This window comes from Notolepis coatsorum (genome assembly GCF_963971535.1).
Source record: "Notolepis coatsorum genome assembly, chromosome: 1".
Taxonomy (NCBI): domain Eukaryota; kingdom Metazoa; phylum Chordata; class Actinopteri; order Aulopiformes; family Paralepididae; genus Notolepis; species Notolepis coatsorum.
This window is the reverse complement of record NC_140165.1, coordinates 271,383,269-271,394,706: the sequence shown is the minus strand read 5'-3', so window position 1 is coordinate 271,394,706 and position 11,438 is coordinate 271,383,269. Positions and strand designations below refer to the sequence as shown.

General features: G+C 41.4%; 1 long non-coding RNA gene across 1 annotated transcript; it reads left to right on the top strand.

The window, feature by feature from the left end:
• Nucleotides 1-703: 703 nt before the first annotated feature.
• LOC311230856 lies at nucleotides 704-9,484 on the top strand. Its single transcript, XR_014619835.1, has 3 exons — nucleotides 704-872; nucleotides 9,080-9,245; nucleotides 9,345-9,484. It is a non-coding gene; the product is annotated as an uncharacterized lncRNA (long non-coding RNA).
• The last annotated feature ends 1,954 nt before the right edge of the window (nucleotides 9,485-11,438 follow it).

Sequence of the window (11,438 nt, the reverse complement as noted above, 5' to 3'; positions counted from 1 at the left end):
ATGTACTTTAGATATGGTACAATATATATTCGGACAAAGTTTTGGGAATAAAACATACAACATTTCAAAATATTTTCAACCTGACTTAGTTCCAACCAATTCGGTAGAATGGCTATTGTAACTGTGGCCATTATATGGTTTCATCATTTATGTTATTTCAGTTTAAGTGTAATATTTGAGAATGTATTTATGTTTCATTTCTTATTTTCTTTATTATTTAATTTGCTACAATTTATAATATATTCATTTTGACGTCTGGTCAGATATGGTGTCCCGTTAGGCTGCTGTCGCGTTTTTTACCTTTGGGGCTGATTAAAGACACCTGCGAGCAAGCGACAGGAATGTTGGAGACGAGTTGTACAGACACCTGCGAGCAAGCGGCAGGGTTGGTTAGACGAGTTGTACAGGCTCTCTAACTTCTAAAGAGTGTACCACTATGTGTAGCGTACCACTAAGACTGTTACCAAGAACAGAAGAACAAGACCCCTTTTCTATGTAGCATGCAGCCAACGAGGTAATTAATGTTTGTTTGTATTTTGCTTTTCTGATGTGTTGTTTTCATACCATGTATATTATTGTTTGTGTTGACCTGACGCAACGTATATGTTTCTGTTTAAGTTTTCACGGTGGATTGGAGGACCAAGCCTTTAATAAACCCGTCGAAAGGAAACCACTTGTGTCTGCAGTGCTTGAAGGAGTTACAGTGAAAACTCGACTGTTCATCGATGCAAGTGGGCGATGAAGCAAGTCCAAGTTTAAGGCCGGCGTCCAGCGGACCTTCCCCGACAATTGTTTGCTGCGCTGCCTGCGCGCCGACATCAAAGGACAGATGAGTCACAAACAATACGCACTACACGCATAAACACAAAGAAGTAAGCAAAGAAGTAAGAAGATGCACACAGTATAATGAGCAGCGTTTCAAGATAAAGCCATAAAGGACTTGGACATTATAAGTTAAGAGTGGTCAGGTCAAGAAGAGTGCTTTGTAAACGTTTCTATAATATATTTGACTGAATTCTAATTACTGTGGTGTGCGTGCTAAAAACGTTTTGACTTATTTGCCTATATAATTTAACTGAAGCTAACCATTTGTACACACATTAAGGTGTCAACGTTAAAGTATAAATATGTTTTCTGATTGAACACCCATTTCTAATTTAAGTGTGTTTTGGAAATTGTAACCTATAAAAGCACGTATAATTTATAGGTGAAGGCTATTATTGGCATCTAATATTTATGTTCCTAAGCGTTCTGAAGCGCTTAAATATAAATGGAGGTTATTTTGAAAGCCAATTGAATTAAGCAATTTGATTTGCTTGGAGAGTACTGCATTTAATTCAAATTTGAGTACAACACAGGCTAAAGGTTTAAAGGTGTATTTACTATTTTTTCTTTACAAATTTTGGTCAATTTAAAGTAGTGATTTACAATGACAGAGCCAATTAGGCCTGCAATTGAAGTAGGGGACAGTGTTAGGGATAGTGCAAATTCCAAGACCGACCTGAAGAAGGTCAGGAAGAAGGTGCTGAAGCCCAGCAAGAGGTACCAAAACGATCTCAAAGAACCAGAACTCTAACAGAGAAGGGTAAAGCAATGCAGGAGGATAAGATCAAAGCGCTACAACAAAGATTTAATTACATTTACAATAAATGGAGGACACAAGTTAAATCTTCTAAAGGTCCGTTATCACAATCAACAGAACATTTGTCTGATGAGCTTGCTTACTGATATCATTACAGATGTCACAGGTCTTTCTAATGATGTGCAGCATATTTATGATGAACTACGTGACATCTCAACTCCAGACCAGGACACACGTCTAAGAGTGGATCTGTGTGCAGGGATTTCTGAGATAATTGTGTCCAGAGCCACATTTAGACTGGGGGGAAGTGTGTTAGAAGAAGGAGAGAAAGAGTGGCCAGAAGCAGGCTCTCTCTTTGACTCAAGCACCTATAAATCTGGTTCTGCCACTTCTTCCAGGAAAAGTGCCTATAAATCTGGTTCTGCCACTTCTTCCAGAAAAGGCACCTCAGTGCATTCAAGCAGTTCTTCTGTAAAGCGACGAGATGCTGTCGCTGATGCTGCTGCAAGCCAAGCTGTTCTGGAAGTGTTAAAAGAACAAGAAAAAGAACAATTGGAAATGCAGTGCCTAGAAGCAGAAGCTAAAAAGAAGATAGCTGAGCAAGAGGCAGCAGACATAAAGCGTCGTTTAGAACGAGAAGCAGAACGTTTAGAACGAGAAGCAGAACGTTTAGAACGAGAAACAGAAGAGGTTAAACGAAGAATAAAGAGAGAGGAAGAGGAAGCTAAAATTAAAGCTCAACTGGAAGAAGAACATGGAGCTATACAAAGACTCTGGAGGAAAGCGGAGAAAGATACAGCATTTGGAGGCAGTGAAAGGTCTTAATGCAGCACGAGCAAGAATTCTTGTGTACGATCAAGTGGAGGCCACAGAAGAAGAGCGGAAAGACGTACTAGAACATGAGAGGGTAGCAGACAACAAAGTGCCTGCTCCCACAAGTCCTCTGACCCTGTATACGTCTCCCGTACCACAAGTTGTGACCACCTCCTCAAATGACAGTACAGCAGAGCTTGTTAAGATGCTGGCAGGTGCTTTGAGTGTCAACAGAATTCCAATTCCTGAACCTTCATTATTCAGTGGGGACCCATTGAAATACAATGACTGGAAACTTTCCTTTGAAATACTGATTGATCAGAAGAGCATTGAAGACAAGGAGAAGATATACTACCTCCGTAGGTATGTAAGTGGACAAGCTAAGAAAGCACTTGATGGCTATTTCTTACTCGGAACCAAATCTGCCTATGTTGCAGCATGGAAGATTTTGGAGGAGAGATATGGTAATCCATTTACAATAGCAAAAGCATACAGAGACAAGCTCCAAGCATGGCCCAAGATGGGATCTAAGGACAGCTTTGAGCTCAGAGAGTTTGCAGACTTTCTCAGGAGTTGCGAGGCTGCCATGGTCAACATCAAGGCATTGGACATTTTAAATGACTGTAATGAAAACAGGAAAATTCTTTTAAAGTTGCCTGATTGGCTAACAGCGAGATGGAACAGGATGGTTATCCAAGAAGAAGAAGAGCGTAACCAATTCCCCTCCTTCAGCCAATTTGTAAAGTTTCTGACAAGAGAAGCAAAAATTGCCTGCAACCCTGTTACATCACTACAGTCACTGAAACAAGGTGAGACTGAAAAACCAAAATGCCCAAGATATCAAAGCTTTGGAGCAAAGACACTAACCACAGGTTCCAATGAAAATACTGTTATAACATGCATTTTTTGTGAGAAGTACGGGCATACTTTGCATAAATGCAGGAAGTTCATGGAGAAACCTGTTACAGACAGAATCAAATTTGTTCAAGCTGAAAAGCTATGCTTTGGTTGTCTCAAGTCTGGTCACTACTCAAAGAGCTGCAACAGTAGGAATGTGTGCGACGTGTGCCACAAGCAACATCCTACATGTCTGCATGAGGAGCGAGCCAAAGAAGGACAAAGGCCACCACAAGCCAAGCTAAAGCTAAATGAAGAAAAGCCAAGTACAAGTCAACATTGGTACAAAGAAAGACCCCAATCAGCACAATACAAGGAAGCAGCGACAACCTCTACTTCACATAGAGTAATACTTCAGGAAGCCAACACACAAACGGCTGCAATAATTCCTGTCTGGCTTTCATCCACAGATCAACCAGCACAAGAAGTACTGGTATACGCTCTGTTGGATTCTCAAAGCGACACAACCTTTGTTCTAACAGAGTTAGCAGAAACTTTGGAAGCAACCAAAGTGAAAGTCAAACTCAAGCTCTCTACTATGACCTCAAGAACCACGGTAGTAAGCTCTGAAAGAGTAAACAACTTACAAATCCGTGCTTTTTCTCTGTCCAGATGTTCTCTGCCTGCTATGATGCCACTATTCCATCTATAAATTATACATGACTCAGGTATGTGATGATGAGCAGACTCCAGCTCCTGCACTCTGAACATGTCGTCCTATTTCATTATTACATCACCGTGTAAACACAGCAGGGAAGGGGGGGGGGGGGGGGGGGGGGGGGTAAATATATATAATTAGAATCAGTAAACATGTCGCTCTGGATTCTCAATAACCACAATGCCTCTTGCTCTCATTGAAAACATACACTGGAATGAGGCTATTAAGATGAACCTTTGTTGTTTCAGTAGTGAGGCTGTTGAATATGGGGGTATAAGAGTATCAGATATCAGAGTATCTAGTATCAGAGTATCAGAGTATCAGAGTATCTAGTATCAGATATCAGAGTATCTAGTATCAGAGTATCAGAGTATCAGAGTATCTAGTATCAGAGTATCTAGTATCAGAGTATCTAGTATCAGAGTATCTAGTATCAGAGTATCAGAGTATCTAGTATCAGAGTATCTAGTATCAGAGTATCAGAGTATCAGAGTATCAGAGTATCTAGTATCAGAGTATCAGAGTATCTAGTATCAGGTATCAGAGTATCAGAGTATCAGAGTATCTAGTATCAGGTATCAGAGTATCAGAGTATCAGAGTATCAGAGTATCAGAGTATCAGGTATCAGAGTATGTTTAATTTAGCAAAGGATGAATGAATGAATGAATGAAAACTTTATTTAACAGATTGCAGAATGGGTACAATACAGTACGGCTCAATACATACAATTGTTAAGGGGATGCAGACCTGAGAAAGACGTTTGTCTTGTTTCCATCAGGGTCCCCCATTTTCAATTCATATAGACATTTATGACATACACAACATACATGACATTTATGGCATAGGGACATATAGGTATTTAGTACTGATACATTTGTGACATAGGCGGTATTCAAATATACAGTACTGTTACCCCTAGATCCTGACAGAGTATATACATATGATGGGGAGGGGACTGTACATTAGGAGGGGGTGGGAGGGAAATATACATACGGCGGGGAGGGAATATATACATGCGGTGGGGAGGAGACTGTCTATTAGGAGGTGGTGGGGGTTTTGGGCATTTACGGTGGCCAGTTTCGAATTGCAGCCTCCCGTAGGTGCTCTTTAAGAGCGGTTTTGAATGTGGGCAGGGATTCACATTCCTTTACAGCTTTGGGTAGGGCGTTCCACATTGTTGTGGCATAATTGCGAAACGTGTTTAGTCCCTTGTTTGAGCCGAATCTGGGTTTCACATGATTTGTTGAGCTTCCTCTGGTGTAGTGGTTGTGGTATTCACTGACCTTTGGGAAGGATCTGAGGTGTTCTGCTAATTGTGTGTGTGGTTGTGCTAATTGTGTGTAGTGTTTTGAAACATCGGACCCTGCTTTCAAAATCGTGCTTAAGCAATCGAAAAAAACCTGTAAGGAACAGTGGAAGCCGTTGTTGGTCAACACTTGTTCTGAGCCAGACTGTAGCCTGTTCTCTCCTGCTGCCTGGTCTGCTGTCGCCACCTACTGGACAAACAGGGTAGAACACCTCCTCTGAGCTGGGATAACCCTTCTGAAAGACAACCTTCAGCCAGTCAGCTAACACTGTGTCTATAGCTGTAGTCAGAACCTAGTGCTGAACTATAGACTCACTACAACCTTATATTTATTTTTCAATAGAAATGAAATAAGAGAAAATACATACAACCAAAAATGTGATTAGATTAGATTAGTTTAGATTGGATTATAATGTATTGTCATCATACAGGCACAGTACAGTACAACAAAAAGTTTGGCATCCAACCAGGTTGCAAATGTAACAGTAAAGTGCAATAGTAATATACAATGTACGGGTGATTAAACTGGGCATAAAATATATAAATGAGTACTACTGAGCAGTGATGCCACAGATTACTTGTAAAAAAAATCTGATTACTGATTACTCCTTTACAAAGTAATCTAGTTACTTTATTGATTACTGTTTGAAAGTAACTAGGTTACTAAGTCGTCGTCGTCCCCCCTGCTGCTGCCACAACATGAGAATGACAACAGTTTATTTTTTTAAACAATGCTTTATTGAAAGTGCATAATGTCATAAATCATGATTGGCTGCTCAGACAGGTCATCATGAGACGTCATCAGCCATCAGGCCATATAAGGTCACGGCTGACTGTACCCCTGGCTCTCTTATCATCAGCATTATGAGATAGTAACTAAATAATAACGCACAGCCACTTGGAAAAGTAACTGTAATCAGATTACTGGCTTGTAAAAAGTAACAAGTTAGATTACTATTTACTGAAAAAAGTAATCAGATTACAGTAACTAGTTACTTAGTAACTAGTTACTGGCATCACTGCTACTGAGTAATAGTGCTAATCAGATGTATGTACAGAGTTGTAGTATTAATATGTACAGTGATACAGGTATAAAGACACTATGGTAGTAAGTCATACTGGCCAACTGCATAACTAGTAAGAGTAGGTAAGATATATGTACAGATATAGATATAGTAACTAGTAAGAGTAGGTAAGGGATATGTACAGATATAGATATAGTATCTACAGATATGTAAAAAGGATTATATAGAGACAGATGTGGATATATATGGTAAGAATAAATAATATATATATATATATATATTGTGGCAGATATCAACCCCCCTCTCATGGATATGTGAAGGACGGGAGATATTATTGCCACGGAAGGAGTAGTAACAATTAGGTAGCTGATTAGTACTGATAGAACACACCTGCACATCATTAGTTCACCCACATCTCACGTGCACACACCCCAGACACACACACTAGAAATACACTAGGTTAGTCACGAGTAAGTTGAGTTGTGTTCATTGTGTGTACTGGACCCTGGACTGGCTGAGAAACCCCCTTGTGTACTGACCCTGGACCGGACGACTACCCTGAGTATTGAACATTCCCTTTTTGTACGAGAGCCTGTTCTGTGTTTTTGACCATCGGACTGTATCACAACCATTATCTTGCCTATCGAACTGAATTCTGCCCTTATTCAATAAATACTTGTATTGATTGATATTGCTCTTGTGTGGACATTCTAATTTGTTTGTATTTGAACCGTGGCGAGTCTGAACCCCACCAGGCTCGTCACAATATTTATAGACAGTATATAAATCATTATTGTACATGCTATCATACAGATTTATATGGTTATACGCAGGTGTATACGTAGGTATATAGAAGGATTATATCCAGGTATATTCAGACAGATATGGATATATAAATTCGGTATATATAAATATATATATTCGGTATATACAGCACGATTGTACATGCTATCATACAGAGTTATTATGGGTAGACTATAGTATGATATGGGTAGTTATGATTATTATGATCACTATGTTTATAGTGTGAAAGCAGTAGGTAGAGTATAAGTTGAGTAAAGGCAACAGAGTTCAGAGTCATGCAATATGGGTAACAGAGCCTAGGATGCAGGCAATGGGGTCAGAGTTCAGAGTTAATATGGTGTGTGTGTGTGTGTGTGTGTGTGTGTGTGTGTGTGTGTGTGTGTGTGTGTGTGTGTGTGTGTGTGTGTGTGTGTGGGGGGGGGGGGGATCTGAAGCAACAGGACCCTGGGGACAGTGATAAAAACCAATGGCTGAATCTCACATCTAATCCTGGTCATTTACCAAACAACTGTTGCAATATGAGCAAAATCCCCATTCATTGAGCAGCTAATCCGAGACTGTCGGGATATTGTGAATACATTTCCAAACCATTAACATATATCTGCAATTTATCATTTCAAACTGGTTCATTTCCAGATGAAATTAAAATAGCTAAAGTCATACCTCTGTATAAAGCTGGGAGCAAACACCACTTCACAAACTACAGACTTAGAAAAGCATCAACTACTGCAGTGGTTACCAAACATTTTCAATCGGGCCACACTTGGGTAGTTGGGAATATTTCCGAGCCCCACCTAACCGGGTCCCCACCTACAGTAGAAGAAGGCTATAATTAATTTTAGGCTACAAACATTTACTTTACTACTAACAAGACAAGATTAATATAACAAATATTGACAAATTATCCTGTGCCACTGTGAAATAATGAGGCCTAATTAAACATTTAGTTGTAGGCCTACAGTAGGGTACTTCCCTGAGTAGGAGATTTATTTAAACATTATTTTTTTACATTTAGTCATTTAGCTGACACTTTTATCAGGAAGGGCACAACTCTATCAGCTGAGTAACAATGTTCATCAAAGTGTTGAGTGCTACAGTGTAGGTTAGTTTATTAGGACAAGTGCATGACAGTACGGTTAGTTAGGGTTAGTTTTTTTATTGCATTTTTTATTTCAGGTATTATTCATTTACCTATTATTCATTCAAATAATAATTGCAGACGCGGTCAGGTGGCGTAGCGGAGATTGCGCTCGTCACCAATGCAAGAGGCTGCGGTCTCGAGACTTGTGTGACTGGGAGACTCATGTGACTTGTGTGACTTGGAGACTTGTGTGACTGGGAGACTTGTGTGACAGGGAGACTTGTGTGACTTGGAGACTTGTGTGACTGGGAGACTCGGGAGACTTTGCATTTGAGACAGAAGGCTGAGAGGCAGACAGAGTAGGAGAGAGGGTTCTGGAACTTCTGGTGGGATTGGATCTTACGTAATTGGGGGTCTGTGCGGTTTCATGAAGCACATGGTCCCTGCTGTCATAGTGGATGATAGAGGCACACTGTGCCCCTCTTCCTGTACAGTAGGTATCAGGGTTTAATAATGGCAAACGGGTTCCCAGGAATTCCTCACCCAAACAATTTCCTGTTTCCCAAGAAATATAATAACGGGGAAAACTGGAAATGTATTGGTTGTATGCCTTATTGTATTTGAGAGGAAGAAACACTACTGATTTCAATTGAAGGCTGAAAAGCTAACAATCTCTATTTTCCACCAGTGAATTTGGCAGCGTTCCACGGCCCTTAGCCGATAGAACCACACCAAATAAATTGTTTGGACGAATTTCACCTAGATTTATCAAATATCAATTGGATGAGGCTGTTCTCAGCAGACAGATCACAGCCTATGAATCTAGCCATTTGATTTTATTCGCAACCACCATCAGCTGACTAATAGCCTGTTACAACCACAGCCATGGCTTTTCTCTCCCCTGTCTGTCAGCAGGTTCCCAGGCCCATACATGGTCCCCTTCCTGTTTCCGTCTCACCATCAACCTACTCGCCTGTGCCAGACGACACACCTGCCGGCTATCACCCAATCACTGAACCTGGATAAAAGGCCTGCACTCCTGCCACTCCTTGTCCGAGTGTTGTTTACACCTCCCATGGTATAGGACTCTCTTCAAGACCTCAGCGTTCCTAGAAATATGTTTTGTGTGCTCAGTGACTTTTGCCCTCTATACTAACCCTTGTTCTCTGATGTCCAGGACCTCACCTCTCCGGCCTACACCTCGAGCATGGATCCTCACCACCAGCATCCTCATGGACCTCACACGCACGCACGCACGCACGCACAGGGCTAGATTTGCAGCAGCTTTAGCTGCTCGCGCGTCGTCGTAGGCTTTTAACACACCATCATAGCGGTGGTGATGTTGCAGGTGACTTGTTAGGTTGGATGTATTATAAGTTGTTGCCCGTTTCCCTCCTCGTGGAACTTCTGCATTGCATTTGTTACAAATATCAAGTGAACTTTTGTCCTCTGAAACTATTCCCACACTACTTCAGAGAGCCTATCTGCTGCTTCAGAGAGCCTATCTGCTGCTTCAGAGAGCCTATCTGCTGCTTCAGGGAGCCTATCTGCTTCAGAGAGCCTAACTGCTGCTTCAGGGAGCCTAACTGCTGCTTCAGAGAGCCTATCTGCTGCTTCAGGGAGCCTATCTGCTTCAGAGAGCCTATCTGCTGCTTCAGAGAGCCTATCTGCTGCTTCAGAGAGCCTATCTGCTGCTTCAGAGAGCCTATCTGCTGCTTCAGGGAGCCTATCTGCTTCAGAGAGCCTATCTGCTGCTTCAGAGAGCCTATCTGCTGCTTCAGAGAGCCTATCTGCTGCTTCAGAGAGCCTAACTGCTGCTTCAGAGAGCCTATCTGCTGCTTCAGAGAGCCTAACTGCTGCTTCAGAGAGCCTAACTGCTGCTTCAGAGAGCCTATCTGCTGCTTCAGAGAGCCTATCTGCTGCTTCAGAGAGCCTAACTGCTGCTTCAGAGAGCCTAACTGCTGCTTCAGAGAGCCTAACTGCTGCTTCAGAGAGCCTAACTGCTGCTTCAGAGAGCCTATCTGCTTCAGAGGAGCCTATCTGCTTCAGAGAGCCTCTCTGCGAAAAGTACGGTAATTCAAAGCAGAATGATGAGCTAGCCGCAAGCTCCTGTGATAAACTGGATGGTTCCCAATTTCTTTCCACAGGTTCTACACCGATCTGTTCCCCATCAAGACACAAGAAACCGAAAATAATCTCACAGTGTGGTGAGTGTTCTCTCTCTCACCAAACACAATATAATTGTTACCAAAATAGACTATGCAATGGTAATTTCCTCATAACCCCTGTGTCTTTATGAAAGACAAACAAAATATATGATTACCTGTTGTATTACCTTACCATAATGGCCATACCTGTGAACACATTTTTATTGTGTGCCTGAGGAGTGTGTCCAGGAGATGTTGAGAGAAGTGCGTTTTGCTTCACGCTCCAATGTGGGTCTCAAATTAAGGTACAAATCAAGGAGAATGTGTCTCGGGTAGCGAACTCTACTTAATATTATTATGTTCTCTCTCTGCAAATAGACATGCCCTATATCTCTGAAAACATCTGAGCGCACACCGGAGAAGTATTCCTATAATAACGCTATGAACCAGGCTGAATTCATACGCACAAAGTCAAGCACACGTTCAAAGTCCCACACTTTGCTTAGAAATGATCGTATGCACAGGTTACACACATATCTGTGCGTACGCAACATTGATAAATGAGGGCCCAGGCTTTTCCTGTCCACATGTGACCCCTTTTCCTTTTTTTCTTGCTTAAGCTCAAAGGCGACCATGGACAACTCACGAAAGAAAAGCAGTGTGGAAGCAGCTATCAACCTACATCGCACTACGGAAGGTTCCCGGCAAAGACTGCTGCGTTAATTGCTTGGAAGCTGAGCCTGCACTCCACAATCGTGGATGGAGAGATGTAAAGAATTATGTCCATAATTACATAAACTCTAAAAAGAAATCTGTAGGGTTTTTTGTAAGGTAATGGCTTTTATCCAAAGCGCTTTACAATTTGTTACTCACATTTGACCCATCACTGCCCGGGAGGAGCGGGAATCAAACCAGGAACCTCCGGATTGCCAGACAACCGCTCTACCGCCTGGGCCACTGTCGCCCCCGTAATAATGTTGAAATGTGAAATAAATCAAAATAAATGAATCAAAATAACTTTGGAAGCATAATCATTGTTAACTAGTGATGATGTAGTGTTATTCCTTTGTATTTAATCTTATCTTATTTTTTCTAACAATTAAGTCAAGGTAAGCTACTGTAGG